Below are 15,447 nucleotides of genomic sequence, written 5' to 3' on the forward strand. Positions count from 1 at the left end.
TGCTATCCTTAACAACGTCTAACACTGCCTCAGGGCCAACTCTTCTTCTCTGATGCAGCTGAGAGTTGTGTTGTGCAGAGGAGTTGGAATATTTGCAACAGATTCCTCAGTGTCAGATGGCATTCCTAGTACACTGTAATTACCAGAGTAACACTTTTACTTTGTCATGTTTTGACATAATTAATGCAGTAACTTAGATGAATGTCTCAAAGTGGTTTTCTTTAATAGATTTAGATGACTTTTCTTTTCCCTTTTACGCAATCATGACTCATTAAACCTAATAAGTAGTATACATGGAGTTAGTGTGCAGCTGCGATAAATCAAAAAAACTGTTTTCCTGGCTTTCTTTTCTTGCTTTGTGTCAACATGGGTCCTATTTTTGTGGCTTGGCCTTTCTTTCCTGTAATAGTAGAGGTAAAAATAGGTTCTAAGAATATTGCAGTGCTGAGATCTGCTAAAAAGAAGTCCGATGGGGCAAGAAACAGGAGCAATCAGATGATCGTACATGTTATAATCAAACCCCCAGGCTAACCGGAGTTAATTGGAAGAGAAAACAAAGATGAAAATAAACATTATTTCTATGCAATGAGGGATTATTACCAATATTTGGGGTGCACTCATGTTTGGTTGAGATAATTTGACTGTTTACAATTGATCTCATCATGTGCCTGCTCGTGTTTCTTGCCCCATCTGTCTTAGTTTTAGCGATATCGTCATGTTCCTCAGCAATTACTAAGGTGAACACAAAGTTATCATAACTAATGGAAATATTGTCCAAATCTGAAAATAACACCCAAATTATATTAAACTGGAATTTTCTTTTAAATATCTCCAAACGTTGATGTAATCTGAAATGACATCACTCCGGTAGGCCTCCATCTTTGTGCGCCGGTCGGTCCATGATGTTATCCATCACTAGGTCTCTCTGTCTGGCGTCGTCAATTACCCAGAGGAAAATAACATTAGAGTCCTGAATGGGACACGGAGCCGTGGCAGGCCTGACATGGCTGTGTTATATGATTACACAACCTGTTGGCTGTCCGCCTGTCAAGTGTCTCCCGGCTCTGATGAATGGCTGTAATATGTCGCGCATCACAACACGCCACGCCACACACTCATTAATGGCTTCTCATAATGCCTCCAATGGATTCACAGGGAGAGAGAGAGTGAGAGAGAGAGAGAAGGAGGTGGTAGTTGTATTGCGAGAGTGAGAAATGGCGTTCATGAATACTCCAACCTTGTTTCCGTGTCGCCATTCAAGGCGGTAAACAAAAGAAACACGGTGTCCTCATTTGAATAATTTCACAAACGGCGTGGCAAGACGCCAACATCACAGCCACACGTAACTCTTAATGAATGAAGGAAGGATGACAGACGCAGGATGAGGAGGAAAAAGCTAAAAGGGAGAGATGTTAGAATATTTTTTTTTTTTTTAAAGTGCGACACATATGTTTCTCAATTAGATACATTCTTGTCCATCTGTGGCCTATTTGCATAGATTATCAGAAATGTGTGCAATGCGGCATGCGTGCCAGTGTGTGGAAACATTACAATAGAGACGCTCGGGGGGAAAAAAAAAATATGAGATTGGATCCGTCGGGTGCCATCTGAAGCCTAGCTGATTGCTCTTTCTTTCTGTGAATTAGGAGAGATGCTACCCAAGATCCTCCAAACTACTCGACTCTCAGCTATAACAAACAGATCTGATTCTCGCAGAGACACTGCTCCGAGAGGTTTGAAATTAAACAGCTGAAAATAGTTTCGAATAAGCTGTTACTACAGAGTGTGCGGGGGGGGCGGGGGGAGATATTGTGTACTAGTAGTTTTTCACAAGGTGTGCCAACCATAGAGAGGTTATACCTGCGTGACCTTAAGCCACATTAGTCGGTGGTATTTATGGCTCTGTCAGACTTTTAGTGTGAAATGCCGACTGGGAAAGCGTCAGCCACATTGCAGGAGCACATTCTTTCTCTGGATTTGACACGCCTGCGCTCGATATACTGCACCTCAGCTTTGTCTTGTCATATATTTTGCATTGTCTCGCATTAGAGGCAGTATTTTTTTTTTTTCTATAGAAAGAGATGCAGATGTTAAGAGATTTTCAATTTCACCTTGCTCAGATGCTCAGATGTGCCAACATTTTCAGGCTCGATGCCGTGGAGGAAATCACTGAACGGTACTGCACCTGCAGTGTGTGTGTATGTGAGAGAGAGAAGAGAGGAAGACACACAGTCTGTCTGTATATGCCTCCTCTATCTGTGTGCCTGTGTTAGTGTATGTGCTCTTTTCTCACAGCTTGAATTTCTCGGTTTGAAATGCAACACCTGCAGATGTGTCTTGTAAACTGCAGCCTCCAGCTTCTCTCTCATTCAGAAGGGACCATTGAAACAAAGCAATTAAAGTAGCTCTCTACATGGGGGCGAAGACGTGGGTGTGCCTGCTCGCGCATGAGTATGTGTGTGAGTGACTTTCCATTGTTTTAAAGCCGATTCTTTAAATTGAACAGGCGAAGAGATTTACGTCCCAGCAGGGAAGAAGACAGCTCCGCACCAATCACAACATTAGCAGTTCTGTCATATTCATGTCTGTTTTAAAGATGAAGGTCAGAGGTCACTGACAACCTGTTGACACGGAGCAGATTTATGCAACACGCACACACACAAGCATGCAAACACACAGGCAAGCCACAGCCCAGTCCTTGGCGCAGCGCGTTACAGCAGTGGTTTTCTGTTGCTGCTGATCTTTGGGTCCTTCCAGCTCCAGATACCAGAGCCTGTTATTCTCTGCTCCGCTCCCTGACCCTCTTAATTGAGAACAGCTGTGGCTGCGAAAGAGAGAGAGAGCTAAAGAGACAGACAGAGGGAGAACAGATTCTTGTGCGAAAGTGAAAGAGAGTAAGAACAAAAGAATGAAAGCGAGCGAAAGGAGCAAAGAGCTGAGACCTGTGCGGGCCAACGCTGATCAAGCGGAGGGATTGATGCGTGCTCAACAGTTGGCCTCATGAAAGCCGAACCTCCTTCCTCCCCTCCACCCTCTACCACCCCCTCTCTGGCCATGTGCCAGACAGAGCCTAAAAAAAAAAATGTTGCTTTTCAATATAGTATATGATAGCTGTAAGAGAGGAAAACACGAGGGAAACACTGTTCAGAGCGGAGAGAGAGAACTGCATAAAGGAAAATCAAAACCAGAGGGCTTGGGAAGAGGAGTGGTAAGCTCAGTGACAGCTGCATGCATGTCGTCGTGGGTGACGATCTGTCCGTCTGTCAGAGCAGATATTTCTGTCTGTTTAGTGCTGCCTTACTGGCTGCCAGAGACACTCCTCATGTCATCACTGGGTGCCTGCTGTCACTGGCTAAAAAGGAGAGGGGGAGTGGAGTGTGTGTGTGTGTGTGTGTGAGAGAGAGAGAGTGACAGAGAGAAACTCGAGCAGCTGTCTTGAAAGCTCCTCAACTCTGTCAGTACATCTTGAATCTGCTTTCCCCCTGATGCTTCCCCCGGTAAGACAGTAGTTTCAGTCAGTCGTTTGGTCCGAAGTCCGTCTTTCTGCCGTTAACGGAACACACTTTTGGGAAATCAGTGTGTTGCACAGCTTGTCTGTTAAGTGATGAGATCATAAACACTGCAGATACCCATATGTCTCCAGTGGACGCGTTTTCTGTGCTTATACTTAACTAAACTTTTTTTAAAAACAGGCTTTATACTTTTAGTTATTGCTTCTAAAGTACATACATTTGCTGTAGAAGTAATGAACACAAGTGCTTCTGAGTTCAGTGAGTCCAAACTAACAGTCTAAATGAGGGTTAACATAAAAAGTCATTACCCAGGTTATTTATTCCAGCTGTCTTTCTCAACACAGAGCTACACTTTGGTTCGACCTGCAGCCTGTTTTCTTTACTGTCATATTATAGGAGCTGGCCAGTACAAATGGCTGGTCTTTAGTTCAGTGTGGTTGTTGGTTGATCCAAATTCACCAATTCAGATGCCCCCACTGAGGATATCCCACTGTAGTATAAAGAATAGACAGCATATTCGTGGTTTCAAAATCTTTGGCTCTGGCCGCTGCCATGTTGGCGGTTCTGCCTCTTCCACCTATTGGCTAATCCAAAAAAATAAGCGAAAAAGAAAAACCAAAACGTGGATCATCAGTGGACCTGAGGCGGGTTGAATGACGCCTGGTTGCTCAATCAAACCATCTGTGACAACGCCCGGTGTCAAACGTGTTTATTTCTGCTGTGAAGTTGGACATTTTTAACATGGAGACTTACGGAGATTGGCATGTTCTGTAACCAGCCTCAAAGTGGCAGTGCAGTTTTTGGCACTTCCACGTTGGCTTCACTTCACAGCCACGGAAAGTTGCTGCTTGTTCAATACTGATAATCAATGTATACATTATTGTGTGGAACTATTGATCATTTTAATATAAGGTACATGTAACATGAGGCCTGGGATTGTTGTCGTGGGAGCAGCCCTCTGTACAAATAATACAATTAATGGTGATGGTATGTGACCGATGCATGATTCAGGCCTTCCTATTCTATTATCTGACTCTGAGCCCCAGATGAGCACCACTGCTGTAAGGATACAGTCCATACACTGAACAAAATTAAGCACTGTAAGGTTTTTGTTGGTTAACCAGTGTCAGGAATGAATTCAATTAATTAAATCTGTAAAAGCTCTTCAGTACAGTGTTATGATATCTCCTAATAGATACTGTGTGTTAGTTGAACCTAATAAGACCCATGTTTTGAAGTACCAGAACGTACCTTTAGCATACAAACAGTGTTGACTGATAGAAGTATCATCTCAGAAAACTTTGTAATGAAAAAGACACGGTGGTAGGCGGCTGCGTCTGTCACTTTTGTGTAGGAGGTACAATTTACATGAGATATTAAATTAAAAATAGCATACTGTTGTAAATTTCCTGGGTCAACTGAATGTGAGTGTGGGTGGTGCAGGGAGACGGTTTAGAAGTGAAGAAGCTCAGTGTGCGCGGCGGTTCCTCCGTTTAAAATCGAACAGATTAGAAAAGAAAAATCGAGATGTTCTAATGTTTTTGCAGGACAGAATAACTAACAGCACTGATGACTGTTAACTGGGAGACCTCCATATTTTGGATAATATTAGTCATAACAGCTGTAATCTAACATATTGAAGGGAAACGATTAGCATGATTTGAGTATCTTCCATTATTTGAACAATGGACCAATCTCTTGGAAACATCCTGTATTTAAAATCAGAGCTTTCTGTTTATTACTAATATGGTGTATTTCTGCCTTAAGAGCAGGCCATCGACTGTTTGATTGCAATCATCTGTTGTTGGGAGTTCTGTCGTCTGATTACAAACATGTGTTTTTCACCAGCCGAGATGGCCATCGAGTGAGGTAATGGAATATTTAAAAAAAAATTTAAGAGCGTTTAGTAAGGTACTGGGCTGCACAGTGGCTCAGTGGTTACCATGAGGGTGAAGGGTTTGTACCCATAGGGCAGCACGGGTCGTTCGGTGAGAAGTTTGCGAGACGTCTTTCTGGTGTGTGTTCTTTGGGCAACCCTGAACGGGGTAAGCGGGTACAGAAAACATGCTTTCGTGACCTCTCTGTGACTGTTTCACAAGATCTCTCAACAAGACAATAATACTTTTATGATTTAATGAATCTAGGAAGCAGAGTCACTTAATTCTACAAATGTAATTCCCAGGCTGGAAAAACCCCCGATTTTTAGCGGCGGTATGAGCTTTCACTGTGACGTTGCCTATAATTTTGTGGCGGCCGTGACAACATTAGTCCAACTTTAGATTTTGTCCCATCAGTGTTCGCTTCCTCTGGCTCCTCCGGTGCCCTGACAGCTTTGTAACCACACACCAGTGTTTATGTTCTTTAGGTTAACACGGTTATCACTGTACGTAACCTGAGCCCTCAACCTACATGGGCACTTGGCATATATGTGTGTGGTTTTGTATGTGTGTGTGTGTGTGTGTGTGTGTGTGTGTGTGTGTGTGATCTTGCAGCTGCAGGACCCGTCTCTCTCCAGAAAGAGCTGCAGGGACTTGCCAGTATTTTCATTCCCTCTGGAGGCATTTCCGCACACTAACAAAGCCCGGCCTGCGTGATGAAACGGAGAGGAAGCAGCTTTTGTGAAGGGAGCAGCCAATGTCTGTGTGTTTGAGTGTGTGTGTGTGTGCACTGCTGACCCTGGCTAACAGTTTGTTACATGCAGATTTACTTTTGAGCTTGTAATTCAGGCTGCTCCGGGCTCTTGTTTGCTGACGAGCCTACTTTAGCACGAGAACAAGCCTACTCTGAATCCCATTCAGAAGACAAGGTTGCCTCCTGTTTGCCTCTAATTAACTGGTATAATACTCAGCTTGTTGGATTGGTTAGTGTTTTATTTTTTTTTACAGAGCTTGTTAACCACTGGCCTTTCACAGTCTTCACTTCCTGTGTAGCCACTGCCAAAAGGAAATGTGTGCTAGCCCAGGTCACAATTCTCCAGGGTGTCTGGCTCTGGTAAGGGACCGATTTGAACCAATAATAGTGGAAAATTCAGTAGAACTAACATGAAACACTCTTTGCCCTCATGTCTGCAATAAATAAATAACACCGATTTAAGTTGAAGACATTCCATGTCCAGCTCTGCTATTTTTGAGTTCAGCGTGTTCAGAATATTAATTGTTCTCTTTGCTGCTGGATATTCTTCGTTAGTAAGTTTCCAGAAAAAAAAGTTTTTTTGGCAAGCGCTAAGGTGGAAGTTCACACGTAACATCATTTTTGCTGCCTCACTTGAGGTCATGACACAGCTACCGAAAAAAAAGAAAAAAAGGACTTAAATGGGAGCAAAAGCAAAGAAACTCCAGGGTCTGGCAACCGCAGTGTCACCGAAGCTGAGATTTTCTTTGGGGTTGTCTACAGAGTCAGCGTCCCGTGGGTTGACAGCCAGGGCCCTGTGACACACGCTCATGCCCATAAACAGGGATTTGGCCCTCTGGAGAAAATAACCTCGATAATTACTGGGTGCATATGGACCTGCCCACAGCGGCAGCAGGACGAGGAGGAGGAGGAGCAGGGTTGACTGAGAAGGAGAGAGGCAAAGAGAGAGAGAGAGAGAGAGAGAGAGAGAGAGAGAGAGAGCCACATCCGCTGGTGCATTCCTCCATGCTGTGTCATACTGGTGCCGAGTTTCCCCTTGGTTTGCATGGAGATTTCCACAAGATGGGGAGGGTGCAAAAAGGCTACTGACGCAACGCTCAGGGGCTGTGGACAAGTTTAACAAGGCAACAAGCTGCACATTCACAGACCGCCAACGGTAACAAAAAGATAACAAGACTGTAAATATGAAGAGAACTGCCAAAAGTTGAAAATAAAAATTGGGAGCATATACACACACGATACACTGCAGAGGAGAAAGACTTAGCCTGGTGACCTAACTGTTGGTGCACTCATAGATTTCGACTCGCCTCTCTCTCTCTCTCTCTGTCTCTCTCTGTGCCCTCGTCACATGGTCTCCCTGGTCTGGTTGAATTGGCATCATTACAGCAGCCAGAGCTGAATGTCTGTGGTTGGCTCGTGGCCCGTCTGCTTGCCTGTCATTCAGCTGGTTAAAGAGGCCTTGTTGAACCGCTGCACTGTGCCCGGCTACTACAGGGCCATTCATGCCTGTAACGGCAGAAACATCCAAGTCCTGTCATCAGTGCTAGCAAGCACATACCAATTTACTACTGGAAATGACAAGGGCATTTTTGCTTGGTAAGCACAGTTTCCCCTCGAGCAACCTCATAACCCGTTTTTTTTTTTTTTCTTTCAAAGTTTGGATTACAGTTCAGAGAATGAGAAGCTCCTCCCTAACGGAGCGAGCGTCTTTAGACAAACATATGTTTATGTATGTCATATGTGTTCTCTGCCTTTTTGTTGCATGCCACCTACATCGAGTGCAAAGTGAAATAGACTGATCCGTTTCCCCGAGGAATCGTACGAGAACAACAAAACGGATCCTTTGTGCTGCCTCCCGATGCAGGAAAATTTCAAACTGAACACTTGAAAATACAGTTTGTCACTCCGAGAGAGAGTTTTTATTTTATTTTTCTTTATCCCCTGCTTGCATATTGCTCCATGTGCCTTTTCTGGCTAATGGCAACTCATCTCGTCACAGATGACCTGTGCCTCACTGAGGCATTCTTCGTCCTCTTCCCAGTCCCAGTGTGACACCCAGAGCGAGGCCATGCATCACAGCCATGACTTCATCCTGCACTCTCCCTCCTTTTATCTAACTCTCGTCCTCCCTCTTCCCCTCTCCTCTACTTTTTTTTTTGTCTTCCTCCCCTACCCCGCGCTCTGCATCTGCAGTCCTAACATCTTCCCGCTATGATTAGCAATAGTGTTTTCTCCCCAGCCAGTGTAATGTCTAGAGCCTCCTGTGTCCTTGGAAAGCAGCCTAATAAGCTCAGACACACACTGCTGTCTCTGCGCTCCACGGGCCCTATTCTCCAGTGTCACCCAGCACACACTGAGGTAAACAAAGACTGCCACACACGTACACACACACGTACACACACACGTACACACACACGTACACACACACACACACACACACACACACACACACTACCCCAGTGTGCTAATAGACCAGCATACCAGGCCACTGAGGACAGCGTTGACGCTAGCTTGGTAACGTTGACCTTCCGTGTGCCAATCACAACAAATCTGCTCCCTGATTTGAATACGGGGAGGAGAACAGTGTAAATTGAAAACAGAAATCCCCCTGGTGTGAGACAAGATGAGCCTGTGAATAAATTATTCAGATGGCAGCCTCTTTCCTGCATGATTCTCGCCTTCTGCTACGTTTAATGGCATCTGTGATGACGCCCGTTGGAGATTAATCCAGATGTAAGACGCCTGCGTGTGTGTTTGTGCACGCGCGCTTACATTTGTATGTGTTTTTTCGTGTGTGTGTGTGTGGCCTGCTCACCCCTCTTCTCATGCATCCCGTTGTGTCATATGATGGGGAAACAAAGCCTCAACAGGGGAATTTATTTCTTCTCCGGAGAGGGCTGTAAATAAACAACTAGTGAATCAATGCCTCCATTTGTTTTTCTCTGATAATTCTGCTTGTGTCAATGTGAGGCAATGTGACAGTGTTTTGCAAGCCGGCGTTGCTCTCGGCACCCATATTTCCTCTCGGTGAGAGTGTGAAAACATGCCACACCGGCCTCATGTTTCATTACCAAGAGATTGGTATATTACCGTGTGCTTTTTTTTTTTTTTATATCACTGGCTGCAGCGTGTTTAGCTCCATGATGGAGCATTTGTATGAGTGGGAAATAACACCAGCATTAGACATTGTGCTTCAGAACCACTCAAAGTAAAGACACACAATAGGAAGACCCACAACAGCTCCCCTGGTGAGTGCGTATGAGTTAATGTGAACATCATTGATTCGCTTCAAAAGGATGACCTTCCCTGACACATGGTTGAATAATAATTAAAAAAAAAAACTGTTTATCAGGAATCAACTGTGATGTTTCTCTGGAGCATGTTTGAATTATATTAAATTTGTGTTTGTAAGCCTTTTTTTATTATTAAGGACAAAAGCTCTTCAAGGTTTAGTGCACACAAATTACAGAAACATATTTTTTCACTTACCTTTAATTCTTGCCATGCACATGTTTGTAACTTTGGCAAGGTGTGGCATTTGGGAGACCTCTTGCATCTCAAGCAAGAACCATACTCCTAGACCACTTAGTATGGTCTGTGGAGGAATCACCAAAATATTAAATAAAAAATATATAGATTAATTAGATTGATTATATATTAAACTATCAAAATACTATAAAATGAATTTGAATGAAAAATGCAGTGTACATGTGTTGTGCACATCCTTGCACATCAAGATAGTATGCAAAGGTAAAATAAATTTATTTAGATACTGCTTTCCAACAAATTTGATTTGGCTCTTGAGCTGGTTCTGTTTAATCAACAATAAATAATGATTTTATTTGCAATAAACCTGCCTCTGGTGTAGGGTTGACTTATACGTCTGTATTTTAACACCGGTCGTCATGGTGATACTTGGAGATCCTAATATTTTCAGAGGTGGTATGTTGTGTGAAAAGTTTGAGAAACACTCTAAGACCAAAGAGACGAATATCTAACATCAAATCATAACATAAGTTGTCTCATAACACTTTTAATATGGAGCAGGTCTAGACCATACTCTTTATAAAATTGTGTAGAGACCCAACAATTCCACTTGAGGTTAACGGGAAAATTTATGGAGTATGTTTTTTTTTTATATATATGTGGTAAAGTGACTCTTTATCTTGGAGGAATAAACTATTATTTCCCCTAATTGCAGTTGTGTGGTCTCAAGTAATAATAATGAGCAGAGTGCTGGTCCCAGAAAATATGAGGGGAGTTACTTGTATTAGCTACGGTTCGATGACTAATGGGAGCAGTGAATAATGGTGTGAGCAGAGTGATCCCAGTTCTTTAGGAATAAAGGTAACCTCCCAGTGTGTAAACCTTGATTAGGAGCGATCATTCAGCTAATGCTGCTGTTGGTAATGCCAACATGACTACACATAAGAGCCTCTAATGAGCACTGGTTTACCATGGTTTCTTTGTGCTCAAGTACCCTTTCTCTATATCCCATATCCATGTGTGAAATTACAATATCAGATCATATTTAGTTAATTAAACTCATATGACTAATTTAATTTGACTCAAATATGGGGGAAAATGAATAAATCATGGAGGCGTATTTAGCTTGCGTGTTAACAGTAATTAAATGTGGGGCAATCTGTAGTCTGTGAAGATAGCTCAAGTCTTCTTTCCGCCTACTGTATGAGTACACATGTGGAGAAAATGTAACCCAGACGGTTTTGGGAAGCAGTCGAGCAGAATATTAATGAAATGATGTGGGAGTTTCAAACGCAGAAATAAGTGATTTAAAGATACAGTCCTGTAAAGTCAGCGAGTGCATTAATAGTCAGCAAGCGGTCGTCCCATTAGGAGATCTGCACATCGTAGTTAGAGAAAAGCCAGAAGCAGAAGAACTATTCCTCCATGATTAGAGCCTGGAGAGTTCAAAGACAGCTGCCTCTGCAACTAGAACGGCCCAAAACACTCGGAAAGGAAGACGAAAAAATCAACTTGTATTTGTCATTTAAGTATTTTATCTTTTTATATTTGGCGGGGATTAGAGACGCACATTCTCTCCAGCTCTGTCACTCCTTGTTATGTGCTTCCAATCTGTCAGACGCACGACAGGGTGCTTTATACATCTCGATAAATGATGCCACCTAAGTCTTGTTTTCCTATCACTAAAAAGCAGATTGTGTTTTGTCACACTCCCTGATGTGCGTTGCGTTCTGTTGTGTTTCATTTTAGACTCGCTCTGTGATTGATGAGAATTCAGAAACCGATTTTGCCTGATAAGAAACACGGGAACGTCGTCATCCACACTGGTAAGGATCCTGATTTATCACCTATGTCTTCATCTGGACAGTTAAGCATCGGCTCGTACGGTGATGTAGATATACTTCAGCATGGTTTCGCAAACAAGATAAGACAGCTGCAGTTTGGATTTTGTCTTTTGTTGTGCGATACCAAGCCACTAAACACACAGGTGTTTTGTCCTATGAAAGAATGCACTGGTGAGCATGTTATACAGTAACCGAGGCCGAAGAGTTGTGCTTTCACTGAATTTCATAGAGACTTTTACAGTTCAAGGGCACAAAAACAAAAAGTCCTGTGATATTGAAATTGATACCATGCTTTGTCTTATTGTCCAAAACACTTTCAGAGAACAATATTGGACCACATACACGTCAGAACATACTGAATTCATCGCCGTGAGAGGTTGACCGCCATTGTTTTAAATGAAAGCACATGGTTACGTGATGATTTACATGATAGGGAGTGGATTTTGTGGGCGACGGCATTTCCTCCTCTGCCTGCTAGACAGCTGGTGCTTGTCAGGTAACAGGGCAGTCAGTCACAAGAACCCAAACAAGTTGTGCTGCCAAGTCATTCAGCATTTCACTATTTCACCGTTCTTCCTCTGATGTGGTCGATTTTAGAAAAAGCCTAAATTAAGGATGTTTACAAGACCACATTCTTGCATGTGTACCTCAGCGGTGATACCCTTCTGGCTCTGCTTCAAGCTGCCCCTAAGGTGTGAAACCTGAACTGCTGTATTAACAGTGTTGAACCAATGGTGAGTTGCCATGTATGACTATTGATCTGCCTCTATCAGTACAAATATCAATCTCCAAGAGGAGGACAAGTGCTAATCCCCACATCCCGATCCTCCAGTCATTTGTCTGCATAACCTGAAAGACGAGCCTCCGTTTAATGCAAAAACATGCATGAATACTGTGCTCAATTAGCCTTTGAACAGCATGAAAATTATGCATTCAGTTTTCACTTGGTCTGCATGAATATTAAGTGTTCATTTAAACCTTGACTGAGAAGAAACACTCCATCAATCGTCTCCACCGTGTCAAAAACCTTTGGCTGATTTGATGGATGATGTAATTGGGGTGAATGAGGATGTGAGGAAACATCAGACTAAAGGACGTCGCCCCCCCCTCTTCAATGCGTTGGAGTAAAAGGAGACCTTGTCCCTCTTTGCTTTTGTTTGGAGGAAGGCTGTGCAAAATGTCGACAGCGTAGTTTGTATACATGTGAAACGGCATCAAAGCGCTGGAAGGTGAATAATTTTTGGTGGCATCTGCAAATTCTGCAATATGCTAATGAGCAAAAGCTGCAAAAGCCAGATTGCCAGGAGAGAGAAGAGGAGATGGAGGGAGGAAGAAGAAGAAGAAAAAAAAAAAAAGAGGGGAGGGAGCAGAGTGGAAAAGAGAGAAACAGACGGAGGCTGGTGTAAATTATGGATGCAACCTGCGATTTCCAAGAGGAAAAGAAAGGCAGAGAGAAACCTCAAGTCATGCATATCAGATTACGCATTTACCACATTTTCTTATCATGGTCCGTGAGCAAACTCGTATACAATCTGGCCTCTGTGTGTGTGTGTGCGTGTGTGTGTGTTTGAGAAAGAGAGAGAGAGAGCACTTTCACATTCATCCATGTCGAGTTGTGTGGAGCTGTGTTGTGCTGTCAAGCGTTCCCTGAACTTGATATGACGTGTGTGTCTAAAGCTGTGTTGACTTTCATTGCACTATTATGTTGCCCTGGCTTTGTACCGTGGTCCTCGATGTGCGTCTACAGTCACATGGCACCCTGATAATTCACACATATCATTTCAGCGCAGGGCATACTTAAGTACACGGTGTCAGATCTGTTCCTTTAGAAGCTATTTCAGTCACTTTACATCGCTGAAATCATACGGTGGATATTAATGCCATTGTTCAACAAGTTAAATGATACAAGGAATGCTGAGCTGTTTTTCTTTTGTTAAAAATACTTAACTCTCATTAAATGTTCTGCTTGCATGAGCAATTCCAAGTTAAGTAAAAGTGAGCGTTCGTGTCCCGCTACCACATCCCACCCCTCGTGTGCCAGTCCCTTAACAGCCTGTGTGAATAATGGATCCATTCTTGAGTCACGTCTGTGACTGGAGCCTGTGCAGTGGTGTGGTTTCCCCACCAGAGGTGGAGGTGGAAGAGACGGGAGGGGCTGGTGGTCTGGAAATAGCTCTGCCTGAGCCGGGAGCACCTTAGGTGGGCCTCTGTGCCAGCCTCACCTTCCTTTTAACACGCTAGCACGACAAAAAGTGCGACTCTGCTTGAGAACTCTGCGCTCATTATGCACCTATTTTCCAGTCAGGTTGGAAGGAGATATGGTTTAACCTGTCACCTGTTAAGCTGTGCTGCCTGAGTGACCCTCTCAAAGATGGCAAGAAAGCAAAAAAGGTGTGTTTTCTAAGAATTGGACAGGAGTCACGATGTACTTAAAGTGAGAAGCGTCTGAGTCGAGAACAGAAACTATGAAGCTGCCCTGGAATTTGCCTGCATGTAAATGTGTGTTAATGTGCAAAGTAGGTCATTTATTTGGAGCAGGGACAGCCGTAGTGTGCTTCTCTGGAGCGATGTCAGAGAGGGGAATTTCATAAGCAGACACATCGCTGGATTTGTGGAAGTAGGGGACTTACACATACCGATATTTTGTTTATATATCAAGCCCAAACCCTAATAATAGGGTGGAGAAGGGGTGTTGAAGGTGAAAATGGCTGTGGTCAAGTCAGAGACAGCATCAGTAACCACGACCAGAGATAGCAGCCTAAAAATCAGACTAAATCAGATTACCAAACAAACAGCTAAGAGGATTAATTCTGATCTCTGTCTTTTTTCCATCAGACGGACATTAAATCTGCAATCTATAAAATCCCTTCAAATGATTTTCTATTTTACTTTGTGTGTTTGTTTTTGAAGTGAAGCTCTTTCTGCTCAGTGAACTCTACCCTTTTGTTCTGCCTCGAGGCCAATAGAAATTGCTTTACTAACACTGGGTAAACGTATCGGTCTTTTAAAAATATCTTCACGAGGCGCAACACGAATTTGACCTCTGATCAGATGCTGTACTGCTATCTGTTAAGCCCCATAATGTTATAATAGCTTGTTCAACCCGGCCCGCTTGCTGTTAGGAATAAAGCTGTGCTGAGAGACGCCTGTGGCTCTGTGGCTGTCACTTCAGCATGCAGAGCAGCGTTCACTGGCACAGACCTAATTAATAGAAAACATAATATATTGAAGAGAATAATTACACCTTGTCGCCGGCTTTCAGAGATCAAAAATGTTTCTGCATTTCTTAGAATTAATCTCAGCAGTGATTATTGGTTTACAGTGAATCAGTTGCAGTACAGTATGTTCTCTTGGGGGGGGAAAGAGTAGATTAATTTGGTTAATATTTCATAAAGCTTACAAAGGCAGAGGGCATTCGAGGCTTTTCAGATTATTTGTTCTCGGCCAATATTACACAGCACGGTTGAGCTGCTGTGCCGTTGTGCTGCAAAGTCCACACAGCACTCGAGCACAATGCCAAGACAAAGCACTTGACGCTAAAAGTGTTTATCTGCGATTGCGTTGTTTGTGAAATGGGAGCCGTTTAGATCCACTGCTCCTTTTTTACTTTGCTGTGATCCGTTTCAAAGGGGGGGGCCGGTTCGCGCTCGGCATCGTATCGCTCTCTTGAGTGCTGATAACTGCTAACAGATTTGTATTAATGTCCTCACCGGTGCTCTTTGATATCAGCTGATTCATTTGGAATCTCCGCTCAGCTACTCACGCAAACCACGGCTAAGCACAAAAGCACAAACGCGGCCATCGCTCTTTGACAGCTTGACAAACTGACAGTCCAGCTCTCAATCACTCCCACCCTCCCCTGACTCCCTCCCTCCCTCCCTCGTGCTCTCTCTGATAGAGCCGTACATTGTAACCAACAAGACTGTAATCAGCGCGAACCTAATCAAATCATTGCTCCAACAAGCAGCCCTGGC

At 43.4% G+C, this 15,447-nt stretch overlaps 1 protein-coding gene across 5 annotated transcripts in view; it reads left to right on the forward strand.

Annotated features, from left to right (window-relative positions):
• Positions 1 to 15,447, forward strand: part of zmiz1a (zinc finger, MIZ-type containing 1a) — a 99,549-nt gene that overhangs the window by 30,970 nt on the left and 53,132 nt on the right. For 3 of the 5 annotated variants that reach the window (XM_019259671.2, XM_019259665.2, XM_019259668.2), the window contains exon 3: positions 11,379 to 11,455. The exons of the other annotated variants lie outside the window; for them this stretch is intronic. The gene's annotated coding sequence lies outside the window, so the exon portion shown is untranslated. The remainder of the gene's footprint in view (positions 1 to 11,378; positions 11,456 to 15,447) is intronic. 5 annotated transcript variants of the gene reach the window in all.

This window comes from Larimichthys crocea, chromosome III (genome assembly GCF_000972845.2).
Source record: "Larimichthys crocea isolate SSNF chromosome III, L_crocea_2.0, whole genome shotgun sequence".
Lineage (NCBI taxonomy): Eukaryota > Metazoa > Chordata > Actinopteri > Sciaenidae > Larimichthys > Larimichthys crocea.